The sequence below is a fragment of the Zalophus californianus genome, chromosome 3 (assembly GCF_009762305.2).
Source record: "Zalophus californianus isolate mZalCal1 chromosome 3, mZalCal1.pri.v2, whole genome shotgun sequence".
NCBI lineage: Eukaryota > Metazoa > Chordata > Mammalia > Carnivora > Otariidae > Zalophus > Zalophus californianus.
Window position 1 is genome coordinate 131,431,869 of NC_045597.1, and position 16,554 is coordinate 131,448,422.

General features: G+C 38.4%; 1 protein-coding gene across 3 annotated transcripts in view; it reads left to right on the plus strand.

The window, feature by feature from the left end:
• B3GALT1 (beta-1,3-galactosyltransferase 1) overlaps positions 1-16,554 on the plus strand; it is a 525,715-nt gene that overhangs the window by 166,677 nt on the left and 342,484 nt on the right. For all 3 annotated transcript variants that reach the window (XM_027591341.2, XM_027591343.2, XM_027591342.2), the window contains exon 2: positions 15,085-15,189. The gene's annotated coding sequence lies outside the window, so the exon portion shown is untranslated. The remainder of the gene's footprint in view (positions 1-15,084; positions 15,190-16,554) is intronic.

The window sequence follows — 16,554 nt, forward strand, 5'->3', positions numbered from 1 at the left end:
GGCACTAAAATAAAAACTGTAAACAACAAATAAAAGCAAAGGGTAGTGTGGAGCCAACTTTCCAAAATTGCTTCTAATAGTCAAAAACTTTTTAAATTAAGATTCAGCATTGCAATATTTCAGATTGCATACTTTTAAATCCCAGATCTGCTACTTACTAGCTCTAGGAACTTGGGCAGATCATGTAACCACCTATAAGCCAAAATTTCCTACTACCTACTCTGTTAAATAAAAATAATGATATTACTATAGAGGTGAGGATTAAATAAAGTGGTATAGGCAAAAGTTTCGTAGGAACTAAGTGCTCAATAATGTTAGCATTTATTATTATTATCCAGATGTGTATTGGCAATGATTAACTTATTCTTCAGTTACTTATTAAAAAATATTCATGTGTATTTTATGTCAAGCTTTATGCCAAATACTGGGCATCTAGTGGTTGCAGAACAATCTCTTTTCCTACATCTTGATTATTGTTTGATTATTAAATGTGGACGGTTACGCATTTGTAGGAAAGCATATATTTTATATGGATTAGCTTTGTTTTAAGAATATATATGACCACGAAGGAAATGTAACAAGTCACAGATTCAAGTGTGTGAAAAAAAAAAAAAAACAACTTTCATTTGTCTACTACTAAGTGTAAGTCTCCCCTCTGGTCCTTTTTTTGATGGGTAGCAGAAAATCTAATCTTGCTAATGGAAGGTAACTTGGTCCCCTCTTGTCTCAAGCTCACTCACTTTTGGTTCAGTTCAGGATTTTCTATTACCATGTTTTTCTACCCCCTACCTTCTTCCCATTGAGTTCCTACACGTCGTGCTAGAATCAGGATGTGTGATCTGTGGTTGCCTCTCTGTCATCTGCATTCTTTGTTGTCATTTGACTTTTGTCCTGTAGGCATTGAAAACATGGAAGTTGTTCTGTGGGACTATAGAGGTCTGACACTGACCACCTAGGCTCTGGCTTTTACTGATTTTGTGGTCTTCTGTGATTTAGAACCTTCCACCTGATCCCTAGCTAGAGCTGCCCATCCTGCAAACTTTTGTTTGGCTATGGAATCCCCTCACTTCAAGCTAGAGTAACATTCTAGGCTCACCAATTCCCAACTTTTGACTCTCGTGTGTTCCTCTGTCATGCTCTTGAGAATTTCTTTTATTTCCTCCATACCTTATGAGAGCTGAAGAAAGTTTGGGTGGGAGAGATGTCCACCTCAGGCCTTCTTTCTGTCTCTCTCTCTCTCTCTCTCTCTCTTTTTAAGATTTATTTATTTAGAGAAAGAGAGAAAGAAAGAGTGAGAGAGAGAGCAAGCACAGGCAAGAGTGGGGAGGGGCAGAGGAAGAGAATCTTCAAACAGACTCCTTGCTGAGCACTGAGCACAGAGCCCAACACAGGGTGGGGTAGGGGAGCCTCGATCTGATCTAAGGAACCATGAGATCATGACCCATGAGATCATATGACAGGAGCTGAAACCAAGAGTCAGAGCCTTAACCCACTGAGCCACCCAGGTGCCCCAGGCCTTCTCTCTCTCTTTTTTTTAAATTTTATTTTATTATGTTATGTTAGTCACCATACAATACATCATTAGTTTTTGATGTAGTGATCCACGATTCATTGTTTTTGTATGACACCCAGTGCTCCATGCAGTATGTGCCCTCCTTAATACTCATCACCAGGCTAACCCATCCCCCACCCCCTCCCCTCTAAAACCCTCAGTTTGTTTCTCAGAGTCCATAGTCTCTCATGGTTCATCTCTCTCTCCGATTCCCCCCCCTTCATTTTTCCCTTCCTTCTTCTAATGTCCTCTGTACTATTTGTTATGATCCGCAAATAAGTGAAACCATATGATAATTGAATTTCTCTGCTTGACTTATTTCACTTAGCATAATCTCCTCCAGTCCCATCCATGTTGATGTAAAAGTTGGGTATTCATCCTTTCTGATGGCTGAGTAGTATTCCATTGTATATATGGACCACATCTTCTTTATCCATTCATCTGTTGAAGGGCATCTCGGCTCTTTCCACAGTTTGGTTATTGAGGACATTGCTGCTATGAACATTGGGGTGCATATGGCCCTTCTTTTCACTACAACTGTGTCTTTGGGGTAAATACCCAGTAGTGCAATTGCTGGGTCATAGGGTAGCTCTATTTTTAATTTTCTGAGGCTCCTCCACACTGTTTTCCAGAGTGGCTGCACCAGCTTGTATTCCCACCAACAGAGGGTTCCCCTTTCTACACAACCTCTCCAACATTTGTTGTTTCTTGCCTTGTCAATTTTTGCCATTCTAAACTGGTGTGAGGTGGTATCTCAGTGTGGTTTTGATTTGAATTTCCCTGATGGCTAATGCTGATGAACATTTTTTCATGTGTCTCTTAGCCATTTGTATGTCTTCTTTGGAGAAGTGTCTGTTCATGCCTTCTGCCCATTTTTTGACTGGATTATTTGTTTTTTGGGTGTTGAGTTTGAGAAGTTCTTTATAGATTTTGGATACCAGCCCTTTATCTGTAGTGTCATTTGCAAATATCTTCTCCCATTCTGTGGGTTGCCACTTTGTTTTGTTGACTGTTTCCTTTGCTGTGCAGAAGCTTTTTAACTTGATAAAGTTCCAAAAGTTCATTTTTGTTTTTGTTTCACTAGCCTTTGGAGATGTATCTTGAAAGAAGTTGCTATGGCCAATGTCGAAGAGGTTACTGCCTATATTCTCCTCCAGGATTTTAATGGATTCCTGTATCACATTGAGGTCTTTCATCCATTTGAGTTTATCTTTGTGTATGGTGTTAAAGAATGGTCGAGTTTCATTCTTCTGCATGTGGCTGTTCAATTTTCCCAGCACCATTTATTGAAGAGACTTTTCTCCATTGCATATTTTTTCCTGCTTTGTCAAAGATTATTTGACCATAGAATTGAGGGTCCATATCTGGGCTCTCTGTTCTGTTCCATTAGTCTATATATCTGTTTTTGTGCCAATACCATGCTGTCTTGATGATCACTGCTTTGTGATATAGCTTGAAATCAGGCAACATGATGCCCCCAGCTTTGTTTTTCTTTTTCAACATTTCCTTGGCAATTCGGGGTCTTTTCTGATTCCATACAAATTTTAGGATTGTTTGTTCCAGCACTTTGAAAAATGTCATTAGAATTTTGATCAGGATGGCATTGAAGGTATAGATTGCTCTGGGTAGCATAGACATTTTAACAATGTTTATTCTTCCTATCCATGAGCATGGACTGTTTTTCCATCTTTTTATGTCTTCTTCAATTTCTTTCATGAGTGTTCTGTAGTTCCTAGAGTATAGATCATTTACCTCTTTAGATAGGTTTATTCCGAGGTATCTTATGGTTTTTGGTGCTATTGTAAATGGAATCGTTTCTCTAATTTCTTTCTACAGATGCATTGTTAGTGTACAAGAAAGCAACTGATCTCTGTGCATTGATTTTGTATCCTGCCACATTACTGAATTGCTGTATGAGTTCTAATAATTTGGGGGTGGAGCCTTTTGGATTTTCCACATAAAGTGTCATGTCACCTGCGAAAAGAGTGAGTTTGACTTCTTCTTTGCCAATTTGAATACATTTTATTTCTTTTTGTTGTCTGATTGCTGTTGCTAGGACTTCTAGTACTACATTGAACAATAGTGGTGAGAGTGTGCATCCCTGATGTGTTCCCAATCTTAAGGGAAAGGCTCTCAGCTTTTCCCCATTGAGGATGATATTCACTGTGGGTTTTTCATAGATAGATTTTATGAACGTGAGGAATGTTCCCTCTATCCGTATACTCTGAAGAGTTTTAATCAGGAAAGCATGCTGTATTTTGTCAAATGCTTTTTCTGCATCAATTAAGAGGACCATATGGTTCTTCTCTCTCCTCTTATTAATGTGTTCTATCACAGTGATTTATTTGTGAATGTTGAACCACCCTTGCATCCCAGGAATAAATCCCACTTGGTCATGGTGGATGATCCTTTTAATGTATTGTTGGATCCTATTAGGATTTTCTTGAGGATTTTGGAATCCATATTCATCAGGGATATCGGTCTAAAATTCTCCTTTTTGATGGGGTCTTTGCCTGGTTTGGGGATCAAGATAATGCTGGCCTCATAGAATGAGACTGGAAGCTTTCCTTCTGTTTCTATTTTTTGAAACAGCTTCAGGAGAATAAGTATTATTTCTTCTTTGAATGTTCAGTAGAATTCCTCAGGGAGTCCATCAGGCCCTGGATTCTTGTTTTTTGGGAGGTTTTTGATCACTGCTTTAATCTCGTTACTGGTTATTGGCCTATTCAAGTTGTCAATTTCTTCCTGTTTCAGTCTTGGCAGCTTATAGGTTTCCAGGAAGGCATCCATTTCATCCCGGTTGCTCACCTTATTGGCATATAGTTGTTGATAATAATTTCTAATAATTGTTTCTATTTCCTTGGTGTTAGTCATGATCTCTCCCCTTTCATTCATAATTTTATTAATTTGGGTCCTTTCTTATTTCTTTTGGATAAGTCTGGCCAGTGGTTTATTGATCTTATTAATTCTTTCAAAGAACCAGCTTCTAGTTTCATTGATCTGATCTACTGTGTTTCTTGTTTCTAATTCATTGATCTCTGCTCTAATCTTAATTATTTCTCTTCTAATGTGTGGCTTAAGCATCGTTTGTTGCTTTTCTCTCTAGTTCTTTCAGGTGTAGAATTAGATGGTGAATTCACGATTTTTCTATTTTTTTGAGTGAGGCTTGGATGGCTATGTATTTCCCCCTTAGGACCACCTTTGCAGTATCTCATAAGTTTTGGACCGATGTGTTTTCATTCTCATTGGTTTCCATGAATTGTTTAAATTCTTCTTTGATTTCCTGGTTGACCCAAACATTCTTGAGCAGAGTGGTCTTTAGCTTCCAAGTGTTTGAATTTCTGCCAAATTTTTTCTTATGATTGAGTTCCAGTTTTAAAGCATTATGGTCTGAGAATATGCAGGGAATAATCTCAATCTTTTGGTATCGGTCGAGACCTGATTTGTGACCCAGTATGTGGTCCATTCTGGAGAAAGTTCCATGTGTGCTCGAGAAGAATGAGTATTCTGTTGTTTTAGGGTGGAATGTTCTGTATATATCTATGAGGTCCATCTGGTCCAGTGTTCATTCAAAGCTCTTTTTTCTTTGTTGATTTTCTGCTTAGATGATCTGTCTATTGCTGAGAGTGGCATGTTGAGGTCTCCTACAATTAACGTATTATTATCAATATGACTTTTTATTTTGGTTAACAGTTGGCTTGTGTAGATGGCTGCTCCCATGTAGGGGGCACAGATATTTACAATTGTCAGATCTTCTTGTTGGATAGACCCTTTAAGAATGATATAGTGTCCTTCTGTGTCTCTAACTACAGTCTTTAAAATCTAATTTGTCTGATATAAGAATTGATACCCCAGCTTTCTTTTGAGGTCCGCTGGCATGGAAGATGGATCTCCATCCCTTCACTTTCAGTCTGGTTGTATCTTTAGGTTCAAAATTAGTCTCTTGTAGACAGCATATGGATGGGTCCTGTCTTTTATCCAACCTGCAACCCGGTGCCGTTTTATGGGAGCATTTAGGCCATTCACGTTGAGAGTGATTATTGAAAGATATGAATTAATTGTCATCATGTTGCCTGTGAAGACCTTGCTTTTATAGATTGTCCCTATAAATTTCTTTTCTATATCACTCTTGGGGTCTTTCTCCTTTTATAGAACCCCCCTTAATATTCTTGCAGGGCCAGGTTAGTGGTCACATATTCTTTCAGTTTCTGCCAGTCTTGGAAGCTCTGCATCTCTCTATTCATTCTAAATGAGAGCCTTGTAAGATAAAGTATTCTTGGCTGCATGTTCTTCTCATTTAGTACCCTGAATATGTCTTGCCAGGCCTTTCTGGCTTGCCAGGTCTCTGTGGATAGGTCTGACGTTATTCTGATGTTCCTCCCTTTGTACATAAGGAATCTCTTCCCTGTAACTGCCCTTAGGATGGTTTCCTTGGTTTTAAGATTTGCAAGTTTTACTATTACATGCCGGGGTGTTGGCCTGTTTTCCTTGATCTTGGGAGGGGTCCTCTCTGCTTCTAGGACACGAATGTTTGGTTCATTCCCCAGATTAGGGAAGTTCTCAGCTACAGTTTGCTCAAATGTATCTTCTAGTCCTCTCTCTCCACCCCCTCAGGATTGTAATAATTCTGACATTGGAACGTTTCATGGTGTCACTTATTTCTCTGATTCTATTTTCATGGATTCTGAGTTGTTTTTTCCTGACCTCCTCTTTTCCCTTTTTCTCTATTATTTGGTCTTCTAGGTCACTAATTCATTCTTCTGCCTTGCTTACCCTAGCTTTTAGATATCTAGATTAGATTGGATCTCACTGATAGCATTTTTAAGTTCTGCCAATTCAGCTTTCATTTCTGCCCTTAGAGACTCTATGTTGCCATTAATCTATTTCTCCATTCTAGCTATTGTCTTCACAATTGCTAGCCTGAATTTCGTCTCCAACATCTTGGTTATATCTGAATCCATTTGTAAATCTGTGGCATAAGTCATAATCTCTGAGTCTTTCCTATTTTGGGGGTTCCTCCTCCTAGTCATGCTGTTGAGGGGTGGTTGAAGGAATGTATAGAGTCCAAATTTTTTACCACAACCCAAGCAAGATGCACCTGTTTTCTAGGGACCTTAGGGTTGCTGACCTCTTATTTTCCCAGCCTATCTTCTGGGGGAGGGGCCTGCTGCACTGTTACTCAGGCAACCCTGTTTGGGCAGTGTTGCCCTGCTCCCTGTGGCGGGGGATGGGCTCAGTAAAAACCGGTTTTTGGGGGCTTTTGTTCTCTGGCAGCTTTCCCTGGTGGCTTTCCACATCTCTTCCACGAGTCAGAGCAGAAGAGACCGTTTCCAACCCTCTGCCTCAGAGCAGAGAGATCGCAGTCTGTTCTTCAGTGAGCTCTCCAGGCCACACTACCTCCATTTCTGTCTGTTCTGCTATAAACTGCAGTTCTGGGTTGTGCTCCCCTCAGCAGCACTCCCAGTCCTCACCTCCTGGTCGGGCTCGGGGGCTCGTCTCTGCCCTTTTTGCTTCTAAAACCACCAGCTGCCCCCAGTTCACACGCCTGACCCCGCCATTCCGGGTTTCTGTCCAGGGAGTTGCCCTAAAGTCCTTTCCCACCACCACCAGTCTGCAAGTCTGTGCCCCATCCCCAGCACGGGAGGCTGTCACTCACCAGCAGTGTAGGATCCCCATGGCCAGTCTCCCTCCCCCTGCTCTTTATCCTCTAATATCTGCCCACGGAATCATGGCTCCCTGTTTTGAACCTCGAAAACAACTGCCTGCAATATTCTGTTTGTAGAAATCCAGATCTATCTTCTTACATCTCACGCTGATTTCATGGGTATTCAGAGTGGTCTGGTAGATATCCAGCTCAATTCCAGGGACTGGTTGGAATAGGGTCCCCTACTCCTCTGCCATCTTTTCCCAACCCTTCTCTTTGTCTAGATCTGCCTAGCTGACATTTCTACCTACTGCAGCCAACTCGTTCAATGAAGGGAAACCACCAAGGTTGTTTTTTTCTCAAGTTCTAGAGTAGATGTGGAGGACTCACCAGTGCAAGAGTTACTAAATATTTGGGGGAGCTTCTGTCACCGAACTCTAGAGTTTCAATCCCAACATAGCTTCAGGGAATAGGATCACCTATACTTTTTTTATTCTCCTTTCCCTACCTCTCCTTTTCTAGTCCCAAAAGGATTTTTATTTTTATCACCTCTTTTTTTTTTTACATTTTTTTATTATGTTATGTTAATCACCATACATTACATCATTAGTTTTTGATGTAGTGTTCCACGATTCATTGTTTGCGTATAACACCCCGTGCTCCATGCAGTACGTGCCCTCTTTAATACCCATCACTAGGCTAACCCATCCCCCCACCCCCCTCCCTTCTAGAACCCTCAGTTTGTTTCTCAGAGTCCATAGTTTCTCATGGTTCATCTCCCCCTCCGATTTCCCCCCCTTCATTTTTCCCTTCCTCCTATCTTCTTCTTCTTTATTTTAACATATAATATATTATTTGTTTCAGAGGTACAGGTCTGTGATTCAACAGTGTTACACAATTCACAGCGCTTATCACCTCTCTGTTTTATAGGAAAATTGCTCCTATGGCATCACTAATTTTTTTCCCACTCTTTCCATGGCCTAAACTCTTGCTGCAAGTCCTCTAGGGTTTGGCTCTTGATACTTAAATCCAAGCTTTTGGATTTTTTTTTCCTTTCAAGCTGCTGGTACTTGCAATTCAAAGCCTTGGTTTTAAAGACTATTGTCTGCACTGTTCACTTACAAAGGTCAAATTAATTGCTCAACGGCCAAAAATGTGATTCTTTGTTCTCTCTGAATCAACCATACCCTGAGGCATAGAGAAAGTTCTCTTTTCTACTTAAATATAGTAGAAAAATAGAACTAAAAGAAATTGAAAAAAGTCAACACTTAGTTTAATAGCAAAATACCCTACTACAGAAGGATATCCCCAATGAAATAAAATGGTTTATGTGTACTGGTGTGCTGTATATTTATCTACGTTTGCCTAGCTCCATAAGGTAAAACAAAAACAAAACAACAAGTGTGCCATATATATATACATATATGTGTATTTTATATATATAGTATGAAATATATGCATATTATATATATAATGTTTTTGAGCTGCATATATTATCACTGACTCTGTTTTTAAAAATCTTTGAACATGAGCATGCTGTCTTGGTTGAATACTTCTAGCTATAAACACCATTAATTCATATATTGAATGCCTACTGTTACAGGATTTCTTTTCCTTTAGTGGCTCTGGGTTTTGGTCACACTGCCGCTTCAAAAAACGAAGAGGCAGACCAGACAAAGAGTGGTGGCCAGCAAAGCAAAGTTTATTGAGCTATAGTACAAAGCTCCTGAAGAGGGAGGGGACCCAAAAGGGTAGCCAATTTGGCATTTAAATCTAAGGGTTTTTTTTTTAATTTTATTTATTTATTTGACAGGAAGAGAGAGACAGTGAGAGAGGGAACACAAGCAGGGGGAGTGGGAGAGGGAGAAGCAGGCCTTCTGCTGAGCAGAGAGCCCAATCCCAGGACCCTGGGATCATGACCCAAGCTGAAGGCAGATGCTTAATGACTGAGTCACCCAGGCGCCCCAAATCTAAGGGTTTTTATGGCCTCTTTGGTGTGGGCTATTTTGATCTGATTAGCCCTCCATGCGCCTGTCACCCAATCAGGTTTTTGTCCAAGTGCTCATCTACCTATCAGGTAGTTGGTTGTTCACATGGGAGAGGATGGAGAGCTCCTTCCAGGGTGTTGTGGAATCCTTTTAAGGGTGGTTTCCTCTTAGAGCAGGGGTGGGGCCGGGGGGCGTGGCTTGTCCCTGCCTGCCTTTCTTCTGACTATCCTTCATTACTACTGTATGCCAGGAAGTAGAGATAAATAAGTGAAAAAGAATGATGGACATGTCCCTCATCTACTAACTGCTGGGAATTTCTCAGTCACCAAGTGAACATCAAAAATCTTCAAGCTTACATCCCACACTGTAGAACCTCCCAAACACCTACCAAGGTGTTGAAAGCCACACCTGGAATCTTCCCTTGTTCTGTCTGGTGGTAGAGTTAATTGTATCTAGCATTTCCTTCACCATCACTACCAAGAGTATTTCTAGATCCCCAAAAGAGTTAACTCAGATACACAATTTTAAGGCTGATTTCTAAAAAAGGAAGGCTCTTTTAAATGAATAATATGCTGAAAGAAATGTATTTTTTAAATAATTAAAACTTACTTTCCACTTAATAGCTATAATTTCTCAAGGTGCAACTGGTTTTTAGAAGACTACAAAATGACTCTCATCAGTTTAAACAACAGAAATTTGGTATATTTCCTTTTTGTTGGGTTTAAAACTGGATACAGCATAAATTCATCTCTCCCTGCAGTCCTTTGCAAGTAAAATAATCTCATAGTCTGATTCTAATGTTGCTAAACTGAAATTAATATATCAAACTCTGAAAAGGTGAATGGTATTTTGCAGCTATACAGTGGAGCTTTCAAAGCTCCAGTAGGACTAGGGTTTTTTTATTTTTTGTTTTTAAACAATGACATTTATTTTAAGCCTTCTTTATTCTTTTAGTACATCATCTGATGGGAAGTCAGGATGAATTAAAGATGATCATGAAATTTAAATAAACTAACTCATTCAGGACACAGAGCTTTATCTTTTAGACAGTACATTTCCACAAATGCAAAATTTGAAATATACATTTTCCACAATCTTTTAGGTCAGTTTTTCTTAGACTTGCATAATATATAGTATCTTTTTAAGGGAAAAGCAAAAACAAGGACAAAAATCTTCTCTTTGAGCCCCAGGTTTTAAATCGTTTTTATTACACTGTTACTTAAAAATATGCAAACATAAAACCAGGCATAAATGCTTTATGTTTATATCTCTTAAAAAACATAATTACAAAGAAAATACAAACAAATCTACTAATGTGAGAAATTCAATTTCACAATATTGGTTTTTAATGTAGCAGGAAATGTTTTGTTAAAATGAGAGATTTGTTCACTATGTGAATATGGCATTGCCTTGCTACATACAGATTCTTGTATCCAGTATGACAATATGGTATGCAGTAAAGTGACCATTCTTCTGATGTTTTGCTTGTGGAAACTCTCTTGGTACAGTGTCATCATTGGCTTTTTTTCTCTCTCTTTTTTTATGATTTTATTTATTTATCTTGAGAGAGAGAGCGTGTGAGAGAGAGAGCGAGTGCGTGCACGCACAAGCAGTGAGGGGGGTGGAAGGAGAGGGAGAAGCACACTGCTCTAAGAACACACGGAAAGTCTTATCATTGGATATAAGCTTGCAGACTGAATGTCATGATGTGACATCTCTTTGAGAGTTAGTGGGGAGGAAAGCTGTGACAATATAAAAAAAACATTAAGAATCATCTAGAACTTTACACCACAATTATGTATCTAATGGATTGAGACTGAGAAACTCTTAAGGGCCAGGATTTATAAGATTCCTCAAATCTTACAAACCCAACATCACCTTTTTTCCTTAAAGTATTTCTTAAAGTACCAGTGAATATCAAAGAATGACTAAGGAACTGGGAACACAGGGAGCTGATATTTACATTGGCAGAAAGAACAGAAACCAAGCTAAAGTGAGATTAGTAGAGTGTAAATTAGAGAAGGAAAAATTACAGTAAAATGGTAGGAAAATGTTCCATTGTCTTAACTATTCTAATCATCAGCTATTTAGTTGGGGAATAAAAATAAAACATGGGATTTAAAAAATGCATTACTTGGTTAAAATATACCCATTTCTTTTTTTTTTTTTTTTTTTGGAAGATTTATTTATTTATTTGACAGAGAGAGAGAGAGCACAAGCAGGGGGAGCAGCAGGCAGAGGAAGAGGGAGAAGTGGGCTCCCCGCAGAGCAGGGAGCCTGACATGGGGCTCAATCCCAGGACCCTGGAATCATGACCTGAGCTGAAGGCAGACACATAACCGACTGAGCCACCCAGGCGTCCCAAAATATACCCACTTCTTAAACATTAAATATGTTAAAACTATATAAACAGGAACTGTAATTCCTAATTAGAAATAGAGGATTTCTTTTGAATTTGTCACTGACCAGAGTTAGAAAGTAATAAAAGTGTCTTTTGACAGTTTGAACTACAATCTGACAATATTTTCTGTGGATACATGGGATGGTTCTCATGTTTGAGAGAATTAGAGTTCCAGTTACTTTAGAGTTTCAGTGGCCATTTTTGGTCCTGCCAGGAGAATGCAATCCAAACCCTAAATTGTCTGGTCAGAGACTAGGAAAGACAGTAGAAAATAGTAAGAGGCAATGTTGTGGATATCTGTTTGATTAAATACAAAGCATTCAATATCCATCATGGTCTTGGTTTAAAGTATGCTTCTCATTCCAAGGCTGTTTTTTGAATTATTCACTATTTCTAGCATGTTTCCTCTTAGAGTAATCTTTAAAAAAATCATGTTGGTTTTCTTCTAGATAGTTTCACAAAATAAACAATAGCATAGTCCTCTTTAAAAGGCTTGGAAATTCAGTAATTATATGGTTCAAGTTTTATTTATTTGTTTGTTTTTAAATTATATTCTTTCATCTTTTTGATCTTATAAATGACTCCTCCCATTTTGGAAAGGATTTTGGACAAATAGTTTAGAAAGCCATAAAAAGGAACAAGATGATTTTTTTTTATACCAGTTAGATGAAGGAAAATTTTCATGTGCTTTAAGAATTGGATTGCCCACAGAGGGACATCATTTAACAGTGTTTTGGGGTGGTGATGAGGAAGTTGTATATACCTAAAAGTACTTTATATTGGAATGCTGGTCCATTCATGGTTGTACTTTGTATATCAAATACTGTACCTGTCACAAGCTTGGATTTATTGTGAGGATGCATAATGTTGTTGGGAGAGCCTGCAAATCCCTCACTGGCAGCAGAGTCACCAGAAATAGATGCACCTGTCTTCCCAGCTGGAATTTACTCATGGGAAAGAGGGTCATTTAACACCATGTTGTCCTCATGGACAGCTGTATATATAAGCTGCCGTAGGGTGTGGAAGACCTAAATTCTGTTTTAAAAAAAGACTTCAATGTCCAAATGAAATTTGACATGAAAAGTATTTTGATGTTTTGATTCAGTTGATTTAGAGAATATTTAGGCTTGGTTTAATAGAAAAACATTATTTAGTTTGCTTTAGTCTGATCACTCTAACAGCTTTTAATGATTCAGCGAACACCAGTATTTTCAGCTCAGCTTAGCTTGTGGTTTAGCATAACATAGTTCATTCTGTTTTGATGCAAGCCCTTAGTTAAAACATGGGCCTCCTCTCAGTCCTATAGCCATAACTTGTTGTTTCTGTCCATTTCAATTGACTATTTTCCTCCAACAGACTTTAAGCTCAATACTAGAGGCTGTGTCTCTTTTGCTAGCCATCATTTTTTTTCTAGTATGCTGCCACTGTGTTAACTCTGGATATATTTGTGCTTAATAAATCTTTGTTAAGTGGATACATAAATGAAAGAATGAAGAATTGTTTTTCACTGGCCAGGAAGGAGGTAAATACTCCTTCATAAAAACTAGGTGATTTCTGAAAATCACTCCAAAACTGAGAGGTCTCTTTGAGTCTCTTTGTTTTTTATTTTTTATTAAGGTATTTACTTACAATAGAATTTACTTACAATAAAACGTAGATTTTATGGGCATCGTTCCATAGAGTTTTTTCAAGTGGGTCTCTTTATTTAATCACTGTCCCAAGCAAGATATAGAATTTTTGGAGCACCTGGGTGGCTCAGTCGGTTGAGCATCCAACTCTTGGTTTTGGCTCAGGTCGTGATCTCAGGGTTGTGAGAGTGAGTCCCACTTTGCACTCTGCGCTCAGCACAGAGTCTGCTTGTCCCTTTCCCTCTGCTCTTCCTCTCTCTCTCTCTCTAATAATAAAATCTTAAAAAAAAGATATGGTATTTTTCCATTATTCCAGAGAGTGCCCTCATGCCACTTTCCAGTTAATCTCTCACAGCACTGTTCTGATTATCACAATAGCCTCTTCTAAAATTTCACATAAATATAACCATAACCAAATAAAGTATGCACTTTTTTTTTCTGTAATAAGATAAATAAAAAAGGACTGTGTTATTTCAAAACCTGCTGTTTGCCTCTCTTTGGAGGATATATTGTCCTGCCTTCCCTATTCTTTCACCATTAGCTCTTAAGAATTTCAAAGATAGGGGTGCCTGGGTGGCTCAGTTGGTTAAACATCTGCCTTTGGCTCAGGTCATGATCTCGGGGTCCTGGGATCAAGCCCTGCATCGGGTTTCCTGCTCAGTGGGGAGTCTACTTCTCCCTCTCCCTCTCCTTCTGTGCTCTCACTCTCACTGTCTCTCAAATAAATAAATAAAATCTTTAAAAAAAAGAATTTCAAAGATAGAATAAGATTCCTAGAAGTAGGGTTCAGAAGTACCATCAAACATCATACTGTGCACCTCCATACACGGGTCATTTGACAAATCAAGCCGATCAAGAGGGGCATATTTTAGATCTGGGAACACAGCCTTGTCTTCCTGACTTCTCTGAGCTTTACACAGCACTACACCATTGGTTTCACTTATCCTCGAGACAGTTCTATGGGTAAACATATACGTATGTGTAACAAATTGGAGAGGTTAAGAAAGAGCTCCAAAATTAGATATTTCCACTAAAAGTCTTTTTTAAAATGTATTTTCAGTAACATATAACTCTTTGTGGTGTAGAGGGTGGTGTTTGGGTAGAATTGCAAAGGAAGTTTGCAAAGAACTGTAGTCAGTTTGCAGGCAGTGGAAAGAGGCTTGCCAACTAAAGCCTGTATAAAATGGATTCATCAAATTAGAGCAGTCCATGATCAACTGCCAGAGCCGGCTTATTTTCTTTGCTAGTTCCAAAAAAAAAAGAATGCCTGAAACTTTGTGGTTTTGGAAGGCTATCTTATAGAACATGCTGGCAGAGCACACTTTTTCACTGGCTCAGGTCTGTATTTTTATAGACTTGATGGGGTACTTAGGGCTCTGGTAGAGATTTTTAGGTCAGAAAAAAAATTAGGCATAGGAGATTAGGGACCAAAATGTGTTAGTTTATTTCATAGCAGAGTAGAGCAATAAAACAGTCTTAGCAAAGTCACAGACAGGACTGGCTAAGCCTAACAATTTTCAACTTATTTTGCAGAAAGTTTTGCTATTACTAATGAGACCAAAGAATAAAATTGTGATCTAGGGAAAGGAAGTAAATAATCATGAAAAATAGTTAATATGATGTTATTACAAGGAAGGACATCATTCATTCAAAGGTGGTTGAGGGGGAGATTAAAAATGATTTAAAGGAAGAAAATTCCTTCTTCAAGTTAAGTGTTCTGTAAATGCTGATTATTTTGTACAAGATGATTTGATGCAAGTTATGTAGCAATTTCATGAAATGGCAAAAAAAGAATCTGAACAACTTGAAAAAGAATATTAATGTTAGCTGAAGCATACCAAGGTTATTTATGTATTTTTCTTTCCCCTTAGACCCAGTAGAGACACTTCAAGAACTGCTCAGTCCCGGAGTGGAGGGATTGTGTGAAGACCCTGACACTTTACCCTGAGACAAGGTGCAGAAGTTTTCATTATAGGGTAAGAGCCAATTCCTACTTTGGGTTTTGTAGTCTTTGAAAATTGATGAAATGGTGAGGTCAAATTAGGTGGTATTATCAGAAGTACTAGGATGCTCTGAATTTGTTTATAGCTTTGTAGTAGCTCATGCCTTATCATTTCATGTGAAATATGTTCAGAAATAATTCCTTGGCAGATATTATCATTATGTTTGAAATAGGATGATATGTAGAAACAGTGGGAATTACAGAGCACCAATCTGACCATTTTGGATTAGAATATCTTTAGCAGAGATTCTCTTGTTGGGTGCTTCTCAACCTTTTTCTTATCATGCCCACATAGAAAAGGATAATCTTCCTGTGATACAGTACAGAGGCTGCTTACTACCAGAGACCACTGGCTCTGGTGATCAGATCCAGAGCAGCTCCAGGGCTGAAGGGTTTGAATCTTAGTACATCTATAAACAGTTATTTGGGGGAACTCTGCTGGGGAGCAATAGAAGCTTTCCTTTTTGAAACCACTAAAGTGTCTCCGGCTTTGTCTGCATCTCAGTGATTGGAGCCTGGGTTTAGAGGAGTTTTTCTTAGAGGAAAAAAAAAAAAAAACTTTATGTCCCAAATTTTCACATGAAGTTGATTTGACTTAAGATTGACCAATATCCCTGATTTTGTATCTAGAAAATTGAACCTTAAATATTTTCTCCATCCTTTCTCTTAGTACAATGATAAAGAAGCTCTCTCCTAGAGAATCCACAGGTACATTTCAATTCTGACAAGAGTCCTTGTCATCCTAGGGCTCTGGGGAAGTTGACATAAGACAAAAATCTGCCCTAACAATCACGAGGACTCCCCATAGTCTGAGGTGTGCTTAGCTTAGGTCTCACTTCAATATTTGGCCTAGGTTGGGTAAGTCCTGTTAGTTGTCTTAGTTATCATTTAAAAAAACAAGTTAGTGTTCAACAGATTTAGGGTCTGATTCAAACCCAGACTGAATATTGCAGAATTATAGGTTTCAGGCTAATGGGACCTGGATATTCTAAGGTTATTTCTTCTGTGCCTTATTCCAATATCATCACAGGTACCAACATAATTATGACCTTAAAAATAAATGGAACAACAGAGATGGGATGAGCATTTCTATACCATGAATGACTGGCATAAAATACCCTTTGGTCATAATTCTAGAAGTTGTCTTATTTTGCCAGGGTTTTTGTCTTGTTTTGGTTTGGCTTTTATTATAAACTTGGTGTCTTAGGTTTTGTTTTTTGTTTTTTGTTTTTTAATTTTAGTTAACAATTTTTTAAGAGCAGTTTTAGGTTTATAAAAAATTAATTGAAAACTATAGAGAATCCTTACCTATCCTCCCCCAAAACACACATAATTCCTC